General features: G+C 37.4%; 1 pseudogene; it reads right to left on the bottom strand.

The window, feature by feature from the left end:
* Positions 1-710: 710 nt before the first annotated feature.
* LOC132115193 (glucose-induced degradation protein 8-A homolog) lies at positions 711-12,513 on the bottom strand (annotated as a pseudogene).
* Positions 12,514-16,272: the final 3,759 nt, after the last annotated feature.

Genomic DNA, 16,272 nt, shown 5'->3' on the forward strand with positions numbered 1-16,272 from the left:
ACAAAGTAGACGATTTCTAGTCTACCGGTGGTTTGAAGCAGTCCGATTCTTGCTCAGCAGCCATTAAATCCAAATGAGTAAAAACCAGACACAGAAGAAAGTTTACTTCTGCATTTATAGTGCGAGCAGTAACACATAGGAGGCGGAAACACACCTACAGTAAACGTTTGAAGCGCAACTCATCCTGGTCTGCATTTTTATTTTAAGGACTGAAGGTGATAAATAGGTAGGAATGTAGTGATTTTTGTACAACTGGTGACGCAAGACCACAGTTGGAAAATGTGTAATTTTGCAACATCATTCTGTATTAAATCTCTGTGATCTCGGATATCGGTAGAAGCGACCTTATATATAAAATAATAATAATAATAATAAGAAACAGTAAACAAAACCTACTATAAAATCAACTTTATCCCAAACAAGCAATACAAAATGTAAGCAAAAAATTAGACAAAAATCATAAACATAAAGCAGGTCTGTAATGACAATATAGGTTTTGTAATTAAAATAGCTCTTATAAGAAAGGGCTAAACATTGTTTACTCCACATTATCAGCATCTATAAATAATAAATGAAGTTGTTGGAACCATGATAAAGGTAGTTATAATATATCAGTATTTTTCTTTCCATCCAAGAGCTGATATTTCCCTAAAAACAGCCTAATATAAGCATGAGGACATACTACTGTATGTGAAATCAGTGAAGTTGGAATAAAATAAAATCACAAAACACATGATATGACAGACTGAAAATGAGCAAAAACAGTACCATAGTAATATTTCATGTTCTTCCGAAAATAGGATACCAGCATAGTAAATGGTAGATTAAAGTAAAAATTTAGGTTTAAGGGTTTCAATCTGTATAGTTTTGAAAAACTCATATACTGTTGATCAATTTCCTTTTTTTCCATAGAGGCATCAAGAAAAAACATCATATATAGATTTATATTTGCTATTCAGTCACTGACTGTTCATAAATAAGACAAACAAATTAAAATGTGTCCATGTGGATTACAGTCTCTACTTGGGGTCCTCAATGGTGCCTTTGCTGAGGTCTGTCATTCTGGAGTATTTCACTTTTTTCTGGTCCAGTTCGTTTTGAGCCCACAGTAAAAGCTTTAGCACCTTTGCTATTTTTGGGGTAGATTCCCTGTTCTCATAGTCTAGAACAGCCTGGTTCACCTCGCTCCACACCTATAGAGCCAGACAGAACCAGGAATTAAGGAGGGCGGAACAAGTGCAGAATTCAGAACAGGTACAGTCATGCCCCCTACTGTGTATAAAAAGGAGAGTCAACTGTCATGGAAACAAAGATCACTAATGTTTTATTATGGTTTTGTCCTAAGGGCTTGCGATATAACGATTTTTGTTCATGGACGATTAAAATGTCTGCACAATCTGCTTTTGAAGAAATATCATGGTATCGCGCTACAGCTTACACAGCTTACAGCTGCAGTTCTGGTGCCTCCATCTCAATATAATGTACAACATGACATACATTCACTTCAAATACTAACTCGGCTTTAGTGTTACACTTACACTGCACCTATTTACAATCACAAAATGACATTATTTGCATGTGCTTTAAAGCCTTGTCGGTTAAAGGAGTGGCTGATTTGTGTTTTATGCAGCATAACATGTTCATGCTTCATTCAAAAAAAACAAAAAACAACAACATTATTTTCACATATTTTACCTTTATTTTACACCGCTGTTTCCATTCTCATCAAAACGGTCTGTTGAGTTATTGGTTCTATGAAGCCCCTCTCACAGAACTATGCAATTGGTCTCAGATTGGTTAGCTGGCCCAGTGTGTTGTAATTTGCTAACCGTCTTTAGTGCACGTTGTCCGGAAACGTCACACCCCCTTACCATTACGAATAGTTGTGTGTTCCCGGGGGCAGGGTCTATGTAAACATCTGGATTGGAAGAAGCTCGTTGTAGTCCCTTTTTGTAGTCTTTAAACAGTGATTTCTTTAAAAGAAAAGATCTCCCTTTGCATTGAACTTTGAGCTAAAAATTTTTAAAGGTAAAAAAACTAAAACATAAACAACCCCCACTTTAAACATTTAATTTGTGTGCTGTTCTGGCGTGCGTTTTTTCTGAGCATATACACCTGAGGCACGAACACTCTGAAAAGCATGTCAAACAGCGCCTGATTACTGGACAAACTTCTCTTTCACATCTGATTGTGCTAATACTGTGGGAGAGAACTGAACCGAGCTGGACAATGGATCACTGAATCAAAAAACCCATTATAAACGTGATATAAACATGATTTCTAGTTGTGTCCTCTTTTGGAAGCCCAAACAAAGTAGTTTCCCTTTCTCAACGAAACAGCATCACACACCGCGGCCTTGAGTGAGTGGAGGCCAGAGGCCTAAAGTGAGCCTCGGCCAGCTTGAGTGAGCAGAGGTGGGGGGGCTTGAGACCGACACGGCTGGCCAATCACAAAGCACTGGATAGCTGGCCAATCAGAGCACACCTCGCTTTCAGACCAATGAGCCTTGTAAAAATTGACGTGTTTCAGAAGGCAAGGCATAGAGGAGAAACAATAATGTACAGTACATGGAAAATAATGTGTTTTTTTAACCTTGAACCGCATAAACATTTCATTGAACCAAATAATGTTCTTTTTAGCAGCATCACATGACCCCTTTAAAGTAGTGTTCATAAGTACAGCTCTGCTTTGTTTACAGCGGTAACCCTGTATCATTGCTGTTCTTAAGTGCCACCTGCTGTCAGAGTAAATCTGCGTTTCATTCAGCTCATCTGCTGTTTTGTTCAGATATGTTTTATTTAGTATAGTTTCACAAAACTAAAGTTAGATCATTCTGTTTTTGCTTCAAATTTCAAAGTTATATAGTCTAATTTAGATTAAAAACTACTCGTGCTGCATGTATGCTGCATCTTTGTTTGGATCATGATGAAAATCCAGTGGTTGTCTCTAATTTTAAATGGAAAGAGCGAAAGGAAAACCTTAGTTTGTTCATATTAAGAGATTTATTTTATTTGTGTAACTTTTTTGATTTGGGGTTTGTTTTAAAATATAAATTTTATTTCCAGAACTCAAATTTTGTTATATTTCAACTTCAAAAAGAAACGTGCAGCAATAGTCTAATGAAACAACACATATTAATTTACCTGAATGTCTTCAATCTCATTTTGTAAAAAGAAATTGTGGAAAACCGAATCGTGAAATCAAATTCGTGAATCAAATCGTGAGTTGAATGAATCGTTACATCCTTAAGGCTGGTTCACACGGCAGGATAATTAGGCCGATTTTAGCCTCGATTGACACCTTCCGACATCTTAAGGATGCTCCGATTATTGTAAAATAATCTGATCAGATATTCCTGCCGTGTGTGGTGCGTTAAGACTGCTCTCCTCTGATCGGAAGGACGTTGGGACCGCTCCGATCTCAAATCGGGGATATCCAACATGTTGGATTTATTTGGCCCGATTTCTTCTCGTGTGTGGTGTCCCCCGAGGACAAACGATCACGCAGCCTGTGGACTGTGGCGTGTAGCCAATCAGAAAGCGAGGTGACGAGGCGGCGAGGAAGTACCGGGAAACAAAATTAAAACAGCCGGCGGCATGGCGCACCAGAAAGTCCGGTGGACGTCGGAGATGGAGGACTTTGTCTCCCTCTTCTTTGACAATCGCCTTTTCTTTTTTTTTCTTATGTTTTTTTTTTCGGTTACAAACAAAGGACAAACTATGGCCACTGCATCCTCTTCGTCCGCCATGATTGTTTACTCTGAAGTCACGTTAGATCTCGAGGGATTTTGCGAGATTTCCCGTCTGACCTGGGAATGCTCGGGAGTCAAATCGGTTCGTGTGTGATGTGTTGATTTTGCCGTGTGGCTGCACACCACACACTGTATGACCAACACTGTTAGACCCGTGATTTTTTATCGCCGTGTGTGGGGTCTCTCGGTTTGGAAAATCGGCCGACAATTTTAAAATCGTCCCGTGTGAACCAGGCATTACTCTTGAATGAAGAACTTTAATAAAGTTGCTTTAATAAGAATAAATTTATAATTTATAAAGTGGTGTTTAAATAGTGTTTTATTTTTATATTTGTTCATTAAGTTTCTTGAATGCTACTGCTAAATACACCTGCTCTACCCAAACAATAAAGCACTAGGGCTGTCACTTTTAGTTCGAAAATCGATTGTACAATCGATCGGACCAACCAAAAAAAGTTTCGAAAATGAAAATAAGAATTGATTTTAACCAAATATGTACACTATTCATTTTGACATAATAAAAAAATATAGATGTAACAAAACTCACAAACAAGCAGAAAAAGAAAATAAAGAATTCCGAAAGTGCAGTATGCCTTGCGAAAGCTAGACAGAAAATACCAGCAATTTTACGCGCCTATAAGACCCAGTGACGTCGAAAGCGACCTCTCTGCGTTCACACCAAACGCGAATAGAGCGTCTGGCGCGAATAATTTCAACGTTAAGTCAATGTAAAGACGCGTTTACGCGCGTCTGGAGGTCTCGCGGCGCGGTAGACGTGAATTCGCGCATCTAGTTACAGGAGATTCTGAGTTATGAAAAGGACCATTGCAAGCTGACAGCGACCGGCTTTTGTGGTGGAAAATTGGCAGTAATACCCCCACCTTGCGCAGCTGTACCTGAGTGTCCCGGGACATCAGTGCGGTGGGAGCGCGTCTTCTTTTTGAACAGTTGTTTGAAATGGATTGAATCATTATTTAAAATAATCTTGGAGATTTTTGAATTACCTAAATCATAAATGCAGCCGGGTTGAAGCCTGCAGTGATGTTTTTCTTTTGTTATGGCAGCCATCCCCTCTGCATATATATTTTTTCGAGAATGTTGCACTCCTGTTGCTGTTTGTTATTCTGCACGAAACTTCATGCCAATAAATAAGAAATATTGCTGACTTGTGCGTTTCCAGCACTCTCTTTACGTTCGTCCGTTATTTGACATTGAAAAAGGAAACGTCTTTTTTTTTTTTGACATGGAAAATCGATTTTACAATCGATTCAATGAACACTTATGTCTTAAAAATTGAAAATGATTTTTTTCACAAAAGTGACAGCTAGGGGTGTCACGATATACCGGTATTGGCGATAACCATGATATTCAAAGCAACAATTATACATATCGTGTTAATTTAGTGTGTGATGATATACCGGCATTAGCAATAACCGCAATATTTAAAATGAACAGTTCTCTTATGATAACACCACCTGTAAATACTCCAGTGCCAGTACCCGGTTGAGCTCCCAGGTGGCAGTACTGTGCCTTAACGCTGACACTGTCACACAATAAGGAGACACAGCGCTCGCAGCCACTCAGAGGAGAGCCGTGTTCATCAGAGTAATTTGCCATTATTTTACTGGTCATAGAATGGGAAACGTTATATTAACCTGTTACAGCAGTTTTCTGTGTTCATATATTTGATTAAAGGGTGATTATTTTAATAAGGAACGCGTTTTCTTTACTCGTCTAGTTTTTGTATTTGCAATCAATACGGCCTGTGCATAGTCACACTTTATTTCTTTGTTCAAATCTATTAACAGTTACACGATTAAAACTGATCTTGCTGCATTAAACTCTATAAAATGTTAAGTTGGTCGCAGTGCCATGCACTGAATGCCTCATCTGCGGTCATTCTTCAATTAGGTTCATTAGTTAACATTAGTTAATTACATTAGTTAACATATATAACATTAAATAACATTAATAATAAACAATATTTCCAACAGCATTTATTAATCTTAATTCATGTTAATTTCAGCATTTACTAATGAACTATTAAAATTGCAAGTTGTGTTTGTAAACATGAATGCACTGTGAACTTACATGAACAATTACTCCATTTTTATTAACATTAACAAAGATTAATAAATTGTGTAATGTATTGTTCGTTGTTCATTCATGTTAATACATTATTGTTAATAAATGACATCTTATTGTAAAGTGTTACCATTAATATTTATTCATCATACTGTTGAACTTGACAGTATTTTCTCTCTTGTTATTTTATAGGAGCTGCAAAGAAGACAGAGAAAGCCAGTCTTGTGCCCTGCATTTATCAGTATCAATATTATGTGCGTTGGGTGAAAAAGATAAACTCAATAAACAAAGTAAAAAAATCATTTGACTTATCTTTTCCCCTCCAAGTTTTCTATAGATATCATGATATATCGATATCGTGAATTCTTATGGCCACAATAACCGTGATATGAAAAATCGAATATCGTGACAGCCCTATAAAGCACTGTTTGTTTGATTTGTATAGACAAATCCGGCGAAACACGGAAGTAAAGCAGCGCCGCCATTACTGCGTGCCTTTGCTGCTAAGGAAGTAGCAGAAGTAGCGTGTTGGTCCCGTAGGCAGCTGTAGCAGATGTTAGCTCAAGCTGTACGAAAAGTTATTTTTATTTTTTAGTACGTATGCTGTCCAGTGATGCCGGGAAGAGCGTGCTGTGTGGTTGGCTGTTTTAACAACAGCACAAAACTACAGGCCTGGAATAAAACCGTTTGTGAAATTCACGAGCCTTTGTTGCACATTGACTGCCCATGTTTACGGCCATACGGATTACACAGTTCCTGGTCGAGCGGAGGAGTATTTATTGTTTGAATTTCAAAATAAAATTGACAGAATATGAGAGCTGAGTTTTTTTCCCTATCATAAGTAACCTGCTCTGTCTGGTCTGTCGGTCTCCGTGTCCTCTTTGCTTCGCGATTTTTCTGTGCGTAAAAAAAAATCAGTGTAACGCAATTACAGTCGGCAAGTCGGTTGGAGTAAAGGGGAAAAAATTATTAATTGGGTCGGTCGGGTTATTGGCAAACAAGAATATTTTTTAAGGATGGCCTTATAGTTATTTGAAACTTGTGAAGCTTGTGAACATATATGCAACACAGCTTGTAATGACAGCGTTCGGTTTTATTGTTGTCATAAATCAATAGACTTCTTACAACCCGAATTCCGGAAAAGTTGGGACGTTTTTTAAATTTTAATAAAATGAAAACTAAAAGACTTTCAAATCACAAGAGCCAATATTTTATTCACAATAGAACATAGATAACATAGCAAATGTTTAAACTGAGAAAGTTTACAATTTTATGCACAAAATGAGCTCATTTCAATTTTGATTTCTGCTACAGGTCTCAAAATAGTTGGGACGGGGCATGTTTACCATGGTGTAGCATCTCCTTTTCTTTTCAAAACAGTTTGCAGACGTCTGGGCATTGAGGCTATGAGTTGCTGGAGTTTTGCTGTTGGAATTTGGTCCCATTCTTGCCTTATATAGATTTCCAGCTGCTGAAGAGTTCGTGGTCGTCTTTGACGTATTTTTCGTTTAATGATGCGCCAAATGTTCTCTATAGGTGAAAGATCTGGACTGCAGGCAGGCCAGGTTAGCACCCGGACTCTTCTACGACGAAGCCATGCTGTTGTTATAGCTGCAGTATGTGGTTTTGCATTGTCCTGCTGAAATAAACAAGGCCTTCCCTGAAATAGACGTTGTTTGGAGGGAAGCATATGTTGCTCTAAAACCTTTATATACCTTTCAGCATTCACAGAGCCTTCCAAAACATGCAAGCTGCCCATACCGTATGCACTTATGCACCCCCATACCATCAGAGATGCTGGCTTTTGAACTGAACGCTGATAACATGCTGGAAGGTCTCCCTCCTCTTTAGCCCGTAGGACACGGCGTCCGTGATTTCCAACAAGAATGTCAAATTTGGACTCGTCTGACCATAAAACACTATTCCACTTTGAAATAGTCCATTTTAAATGAGCCTTGGCCCACAGGACACGACGGCGCTTCTGGACCATGTTCACATATGGCTTCCTTTTTGCATGATAGAGCTTTAGTTGGCATCTGCTGATGGCACGGCGGATTGTGTTTACCGACAGTGGTTTCTGAAAGTATTCCTGGGCCCATTTAGTAATGTCATTGACACAATCATGCCGATGAGTGATGCAGTGTCGTCTGAGAGCCCGAAGACCACGGGCATCCAATAAAGGTCTCCGGCCTTGTCCCTTACGCACAGAGATTTCTCCAGTTTCTCTGAATCTTTTGATGATGTTATGCACTGTAGATGATGAGATTTGCAAAGCCTTTGCAATTTGACGTTGAGGAACATTGTTTTTAAAGTTTTCCAAAAAAATTTTACGCAGTCTTTCACAGATTGGAGAGCCTCTGCCCATCTTTACTTCTGAGAGACTCTGCTTCTCTAAGACAAAGCTTTTATAGCTAATCATGTTACAGACCTGATATCAATTAACTTAATCACTAGATGTTCTCCCAGCTGAATCTTTTCAAAACTGCTTGCTTTTTTAGCCATTTGTTGCCCCCGTGCCAACTTTTTTGAGACCTGTAGCAGGCATTAAATTTTAAATGAGCTAATTAAGTGGATAAAAGTGTAAAATTTCTCAGTTTAAACATTTGCTACGTTATCTATGTTCTATTGTGAATAAAATATTGGCTCATGTGATTTGAAATTCCTTTAGTTTTCATTTTATTAAAATTTAAAAAACGTCCCAACTTTTCCGGAATTCGGGTTGTAATTACATTACATATTTTTAAATTATTACATTATGTTGTCAATAAATTACCTTTATCAGTAAGTTTTGGCCACTGCCTGACATCATCTACCCAATGTTCCCTTTCACCAGACATTTTCTTTAATGAGCAGGATCCGCTTTCATTGAAATGTCATTAGAGGGCACCGGCAAGTGTCACACCGTCACACTTCGCAGGCACGCAGTAATGGCGGTTATGTGTATTTGTAAGGGTATATCTTTGTTCTTATTTTTTAATGAAAAAGATTTTTTAAAAAAAGATGACCAAGATATTTATCTTTGCCCGCTTTGGCCTTAACGTCTGCCATTATTTTTTAATTTTTTAAGGCTTAAATAGGGAAATTCGTTAGGCTGAACTGCTCAGACAACTTGCAAAATAGTAAAACTATTGATAAAATCATGTGATTTTCCAAAAGAAAAAAAAAAAAAATCATGATTTATTTTTTTCCATATTGCCCATCCTTATGTCCTACAAAAAAAAAAAACAAAAAAAAAAACGCCTACCTTCTGCCTCTGCATCATGTTGAGCAGGTCTCCAAATGGCGATTCTTCAGGGTTGTCAAAGGCGAGCAGTGCCAGGGTTCGCTCCATCTCAGTAAGACATTCTCTGCTCTCCTCTCCCTGTTCAGCCAGCTGTGACTGTGCAAACTCCAGCGCTGCCTCAGTCTCCCGCAGACGGATGAGCTCAATCAGATGCTGCTGCTACAACAGTTTACAAGAAGAGTTAACAACAGTTTCACAGTGAAGAACAGATCAAGTTTTATTAGAAAGATTGTTTTCTTTACAGTGCTTTTCAATTTTTTGTCATCTGGGGTGGAACAAGAAGCCTTCATTTCTATGTTTGTTTGTGCATTGTAAATAAACGCAACATGCCCATGGATTCTGTCACTGTTTACACTTGCTCTCTAAAATGCTCTCTTAGGCCTGGTTTATACCTGCTATTTAGATGTATTTTTGATGATCCGATCACAACTGAATGACACTAAATACAGGTGTAAACAAGGTCTAAAACAAGCTAGCCCAATTTCAAAGACTTCCAGAGGTAGTTAAAAATGGATTGCTTTTATAGTTTAGATGCCCATGTGGTGATTTTTCAAGATTTTATTGTTTGTTTTTACATTTTTAAATGGGTTGGCGCCTGCGCATTTATCAGAGCTTTTACATGTCCACACTCCTGTTAAAGCACTGAGGTCAGGTGCTCCTCAATGTACCGAGAACTAGGTTAAAAAAAAATAAAGGTGACCAAGCTTTTTCATTTGTGGCACCTAATTTGTGTAATAGTTTACCTGTACACATAAGAACTGCTCAGACTGTTGGAATTTTTAAGTCATTACTTAAAACACCCAATATTCCTTGGCTTTTATATCGAGCTGAGCTGTGACACTGTGATGTTTTTACTGTATTTGTCTTATTTGTGTGTGACTTTTTATTTTTTGGACACTTTGGTCAACCATGGTTGTTTTTAAATGTGCTATATAAATAAATTGAACTGAATGGAACCTTATGCCGGGTTCACATTGCATGATTTTAACCCAATCTTCACTCACTGACAGTTTTGTGGAAATTGCTGATTAATGCCCCAAATCAGTGCTCATTCTCACGAGTGACAACCACGTAGTGTGCATAAGGCTCTGTTGGCGATCATCTGTAATTCTTTCTACTGAAAAGTTATGTACAGTGTGACCCCTTGTCACTAATCTCTCATTTAGTGTGCACACAACAGGAACTAGATGGCACTCCAGCCAGCCATGCAGAGTGAGCAGCAATCCGAAGAACTGAAAGTCGATTTCGAAGTCGTCAGATTGCTGCTCACTCTGCATGACTGGTTGGGGTACCATCTAGTGCCTGTTGGCTTAAGGTGGTCATATGTCCTCTTTTTCCTGGCCAGAATTTTTTCTCAATTGCCTAGATCAGTGGTTCTCAATTCCAGTCCTTGCGTACCACCGCTCTGCATATTTTGCATGTCTCTCTTATTTAACACACCTGATTCAGATAACCAGCTCATTAGAAGAGAGCTCCATGCAAGAACTGTGTTCTGATTGACATGGTCCCTACACAGTGTTCTTGCTCACTACTCCCCAGGCATAGGAAATTGGTTTAAGTTTAATTCACTTCGGAACATTTATTCATGGTTTTGTGTTACACCATGTCGTGCAGCATCTTCACACACTAGAAATTTTCCTATTTACATTGCTTCTAACATTCTCATACATTATATGTATGTGTATTTGCATTGTTTTGACCTTTCTCCTTGCACACCACAATTCGTTGATTGTCTGTACAAAGTCTGCACACTATTAATCGTTTTAGAAATTATCTTTAGCAAGTATAAAAACAACTGGAAAACAAATCCGAAACCCGGATATTTGAGTTAATTTAGAGATCCAGGGCAGGACATGTCCAGTAAAAAAAAAAAGGATGAATGGTCACCCTTTTCACCATTCATATTCTTTTCTTTGCATGTAAGCAGTGTAATGACTTAATTTTCAGATTTGTATTCATGTGCTGCATTCAGGCCTGCTGCAGAAGTGATTGAAAGTGTGACGAAATAAGAGGGGTTAGTCTGGATGAAACTGAAGCAGGAAACACATTTAAAACGTAACTTAATACCAGGTGTGTACAGTACTTTAGGCATCTCCCTCTCTCCAAGCATGTCCATATGAGGTCAGATGTTTACCTGAAGGTGAAAGTATAGGTATCAATTGGAGTCGAGGAGGTCTGGGTGGAGATTGTTAATGAGAGCAATGGCTTCCTGGATCTGACCTTTAAAAACCATTTCCCTGATCTTTATCCTCTCATCCAGAGAGTCCAGATCCACATTCGGCTCAATTCCAGATTCCAAACGAAACTTCTCTGCAGCCTCTTTAAATCCCTCTGTGGAATATGATCATGATCAGTGGGGAAGTTTATGTATTTGATATTGCATTAACATAATGTAAATCATGTAATGAGAAAAAGCTACACGTCAGTGCAAGTATACTTGTATTTATTTTAATTTATACATATCTGTGCATTTGACTTCAAATCAAGCACTATGATATAATATAAAATAATACTGACATACCTGTTACTAGATAGTTCATTATAAGCCTGTTCATATCTGCCCTCTGAAAGTGCACATTATTCAGTTTATCCATCCATTCCTCCTTGGTAATATCCACAGGCTTTTCTGAATAACTCATCATGGATGTACTGTGGTAAACATGACTTGTATTAAAAAATTAAAAAACATTTTGCACACATCCAACATAAAAATACACGTCGTGCACTCACTTTTAAATGGTATTAACAGATAAGTAGTTTGACTCACTTTTAGTGTACACTGTGCTGTCTATGTTATCAAAAAAGAGAAAGCTATTTTCACTTTTAAATAGTCTAAGATTGGGATGTTGGTGTTTGACGGTAATTAATTAACTGCACTGTGCATGTTCATATTTTCGCGGTGTTTCTTCTCATAGACAGCACAACAGAGCAGCCACTGGCCAGTCAACAGTTTACGCGACGTCAAAGGATTATGGAATGGTGACACTGATGCACTTGACAGGTTTAAAATTATTAAAGACCAGTCATTAAGTTTTGAAATTTCACATTAATTATTTTTCGCTTTTATCGATGCATGAAAATTAACACGCCATGATGCATGAACCTCAGCAACGCGTGAGACTTGCAGACGGGCTTGTTCAGCTGTTTTCTAACAATAACATTTGCAAATGACCACGCATGAAAACAAAATAATAGTCAATTATATTGATTTTAGTTGGGGTTTTTTATTCATGTTATTTGTTTTCTTCTCAAAATATAAAGAATGATGATAAAATACTTACTGTTTACGTTTGTGTTGGTGGGCCTCATCGAAGATCACGCGATAACAGACGAGAGCTCTTAATGAGACTTGAGGAGACGTCAGTGATTGGTCAGAATACTGACGTCACGGTTGCTGTGGCAAAGCTGGTAAGGTTGCCAGATCGTGCGGACAATGTTATAATGATCATACTGATTTGTTTTATTTACGGAACATTAATATCTGGAACAATTATTATTTTTATTATTATTTGTTTTTATTTGCTTTAAAGCTATTTAAGAAAAAATTATAAACGTTTGAAATACATTTTTATAAATTGCATATTGACTTCATACATAAAAGTCTGACAATCGAATTATTATTATTTATTTATTTATTAAATATAGGCCTATGTTATAGATCTTAATTGATAAACTGATAAATCAGTCAAATTTCAATAACCAACCTCGTGATGACTAATCAAATTGTCATAACTGGACCTTAGCAATAATGACCAAATATATTTTTAGTATTGTCTTTAACTTCTCCAGCAATTTCAGTGGATGATCATGAAGAGACCTTGATCATAAAATATAGCCTGCCCTAATATAAACAATAACCTTGGATGGCTTACCTTGTTACTCTAAAACCTTCCCAAAACAAGCATGAATTTGCCTGATCCTCTTATGCAACACACTGCTGTTCTTGCAAAGCAGGCATTAAAACATATTGTGTAGGGCGAGAAAGATAATTGATTATGTCTCAGAGATCAGATGAGACTCATCTTTATCATGTGGACCTGACTGGACCAGATGAGAAATCCATCTAGTGGAGGGGGAGATTTTGGTTGTAACATGTTAGATAATACAGTAGATTAAAATAAATGTTGTTTATTTCCATTCCTCAGCAACAGCGAGTAAGTTCTACTGCTGATGATGGTATAAACCAATGAAATGTGTTTGTGAACGTGTTTTTGTTCTTTCAGGTTGAGCCACACCATATGTTATTTCCCATACAAAACAGGTGATGCAATAAAACATGTTTGTGTGACATTTGTATTAATACTTTTCAAAATGAAACCTCTTCGTTCCTTATTCCTTCCAGAACTCAAGACAAATTTGACAGAAACTTCTAGGCTATATTTATTTTGATGACTTCATTCCACAATAGCTAGCATAGTCTACTATGTCAAAGATTACAGAAAATGAAAATATAAGGGTTCCGATTTCATATAGGCTAGCCTGCTCTTCAACATATTTTTTTTTTCACAGTGTTCATGTTATAGCCTAATATTTGCTTAAGCAAGAACTTCCTAGTGTGTTTAATTGAAACAGAATCTATTTCATTGTGTAGTTATAGGTAATGTTATCCATAATTACATATTGAAAATAATCAACACGCTGACATAAAGACTTCATGTGACAGTAGGCTATATGTGGTGTCATAATAGTCGATCTCATGTTCAGCTGCTCAACAATCCTCCGCATCTCTGTCAAGTCCCGAGCTTGCATCAGGATGTGGTTTTTGACCAGGAGCAGCGTCGCTATTTTGGACATTTTTTTCTCTCGTTTTGATTCGGATTGTACAATCACCAAGCGCGTCGTTTAGATCGTGCATGCGCCTCCGTTCACGCGCACTGCTAAGTAGCAGCAGCGTTCTCAGCGCCGAATTTCTGTGAAATCCATTTTACAGACACTGAAAACGTTTTCTGTCCATCTCCGAAGCGGTCTCTTCGATTATGCTGTGGTCTGCGGTTAATTCATGGGAGGGCTGCGTGGAAACTCCTTCAGCGAGGCTCTGACCGTAGGGCGTGCAGCTCAAGTGGAAAAGCAGTTTACAGTCATTGTCACCATTCCGCGTTGGATTCATTCCCCTGACGTTCATTCTGTCAGCAAATATGAATGTATTATTCGTCTATGTGCAACGTCTCTTGTCGTTTGAGTTTGCTGCATTAAACTCATTTGACCTGTCACAACTTTTGAAGGACTAACAGACTGTCCAATCAAATATGCGTCCATCAACACACACATAAACAAACAGGTGCTGTTTTACCTAATAAGAAGCATATTGTTTTACAATCATAATAACAATGATATAAAAAAAAATGTTTACTTGATGTAATGACGTTTTGCTTTTGTAAACGTTTAGTCGACATTAAAAACTTCATAATTTAGGAGGTGAATATTTTGGGTTTAAATGACAAATGTCAGTAAAGAATTTTAGCCTAGATTAAAGCAAATAATTAAAGCTATTATATAGCCTAGGCTATTTAATTTTATATATATATATATATATATATATATATATATATATATATACCAACTCAGAATTTGATATTTGATTTGATACAGTTGATATTCTGTCATATAAACTGACTGTGTGAGAGATGGAAAAGACTGGCTTTGCTTTTGGAAACTGGGTCATCACGCCAAATTAAGACGTATTAGCCAAATTAAGGTGTAAATCTAACCTGTGTTGACATTTTCAAAAAATCTCCCTCAAAAAGTGAGAAGGAAACTGGGCTGCACAAAAACACTGTTCTTGAATGTCAGTAATAGTAAATGCTAAATAAAACATAAATGTAATACAATTATATTTAGAAAAACAGTTTGCTCCCATTATTAACAGATTTTATGTTAGACAAATTATATAATAAATGACAACATTACTCCTACACCCGAGAAATGCCCAAAACAAGTCTGATTAATTAGGCATCATTTACTAATGCAAATGAGCATGATTAGACTTGCTGGAGGAATCCTGTGCATGGAGGGGGTTGACTGAAGGCACTCAGATATTCTGTGATAAAGAGAAACACAACTGTTTCATCAAGAGGCATTTATTTGTCATTTGCATAGTTAACACTGGGGAAAACTGGGCATTGAAATGCTTGTGACGAGGCTCAGACATACAGTGACAATAACAAGACATAAGACATAGACGTACATGGAGAGCACTGAGGTTCTTGAGTGACTACAGTGCCCATAGACAGAAAGACATGGACAGAGCATTATATGCCCAAGTGGAAGTAACAGGTACAATAATGGTAATCAGTGTTTAGAGTTATAGTGTACATAAGAAGTCCTGAGGTAATATGATTACTGGGGGAACGGTGTCTAAAATGTCATTGTAGAGTGACGTAGAGCTACATGGAGGAAAATTAAAGTGGCAGTGCAGATGCAATAAATAAACTTAAGAGCAGCACACATTCAGATGTATTTCTGAGTAGAGCAATGTCCAAAAGTCATTATAGAGTGTCACAGAGTAACATGAAGGAATATTTAAAAAAAAAGTGGCAGTGCAAGTACAATGAAAGTAAACATAAGATCAGCATGTATTTTTTTTTTTAGATGGAGGACAGCTGATTGTTAAGTAGTCTGATGGCTTGAAGTTCTTCAGTCTGGTTGTCCGTGATTGGATGGATCGGAAACGTCTGCCAGATGGCAGTGTGGCACACAGGTGATGAGCAGGATGAGTGCCGTCCTTGATGATGCTGCGAGCCTTTCTCAAGCAGCGAGTCTGATAGATGTCCTGTAAAGCTGGGAGTTTATGTCCAATGATGAGCTCTGCTGTTCTCACCACTCGCTCTCACATCATAAGTGAGAGTCGATGGCCTAATTTGTTTATTCTAAATGCAAACATGATTGCATTAGCCATAAACATAAAATAATGACAGACTCAGAGAAATTATACATAAAAAAATGTTTTTTGATCATATTGGCAGTGCTGGATAAACTAATTATACTAATTATACTTTTCAGATTATACCAAAAAAATAAAAATAAATATATATATATTCTTAATATGTTTTCTGAGTGAAAATAAAGCTGACATTTTATGGAGCCCAGTGAATAAATAAATACAATTAAATAAGACTATGTTTTACATGGAAATATTTTAGTCTTTCTACTTCAA

The sequence above is a fragment of the Carassius carassius genome, chromosome 34 (assembly GCF_963082965.1).
Source record: "Carassius carassius chromosome 34, fCarCar2.1, whole genome shotgun sequence".
NCBI classification, from domain to species: Eukaryota; Metazoa; Chordata; class Actinopteri; order Cypriniformes; family Cyprinidae; genus Carassius; species Carassius carassius.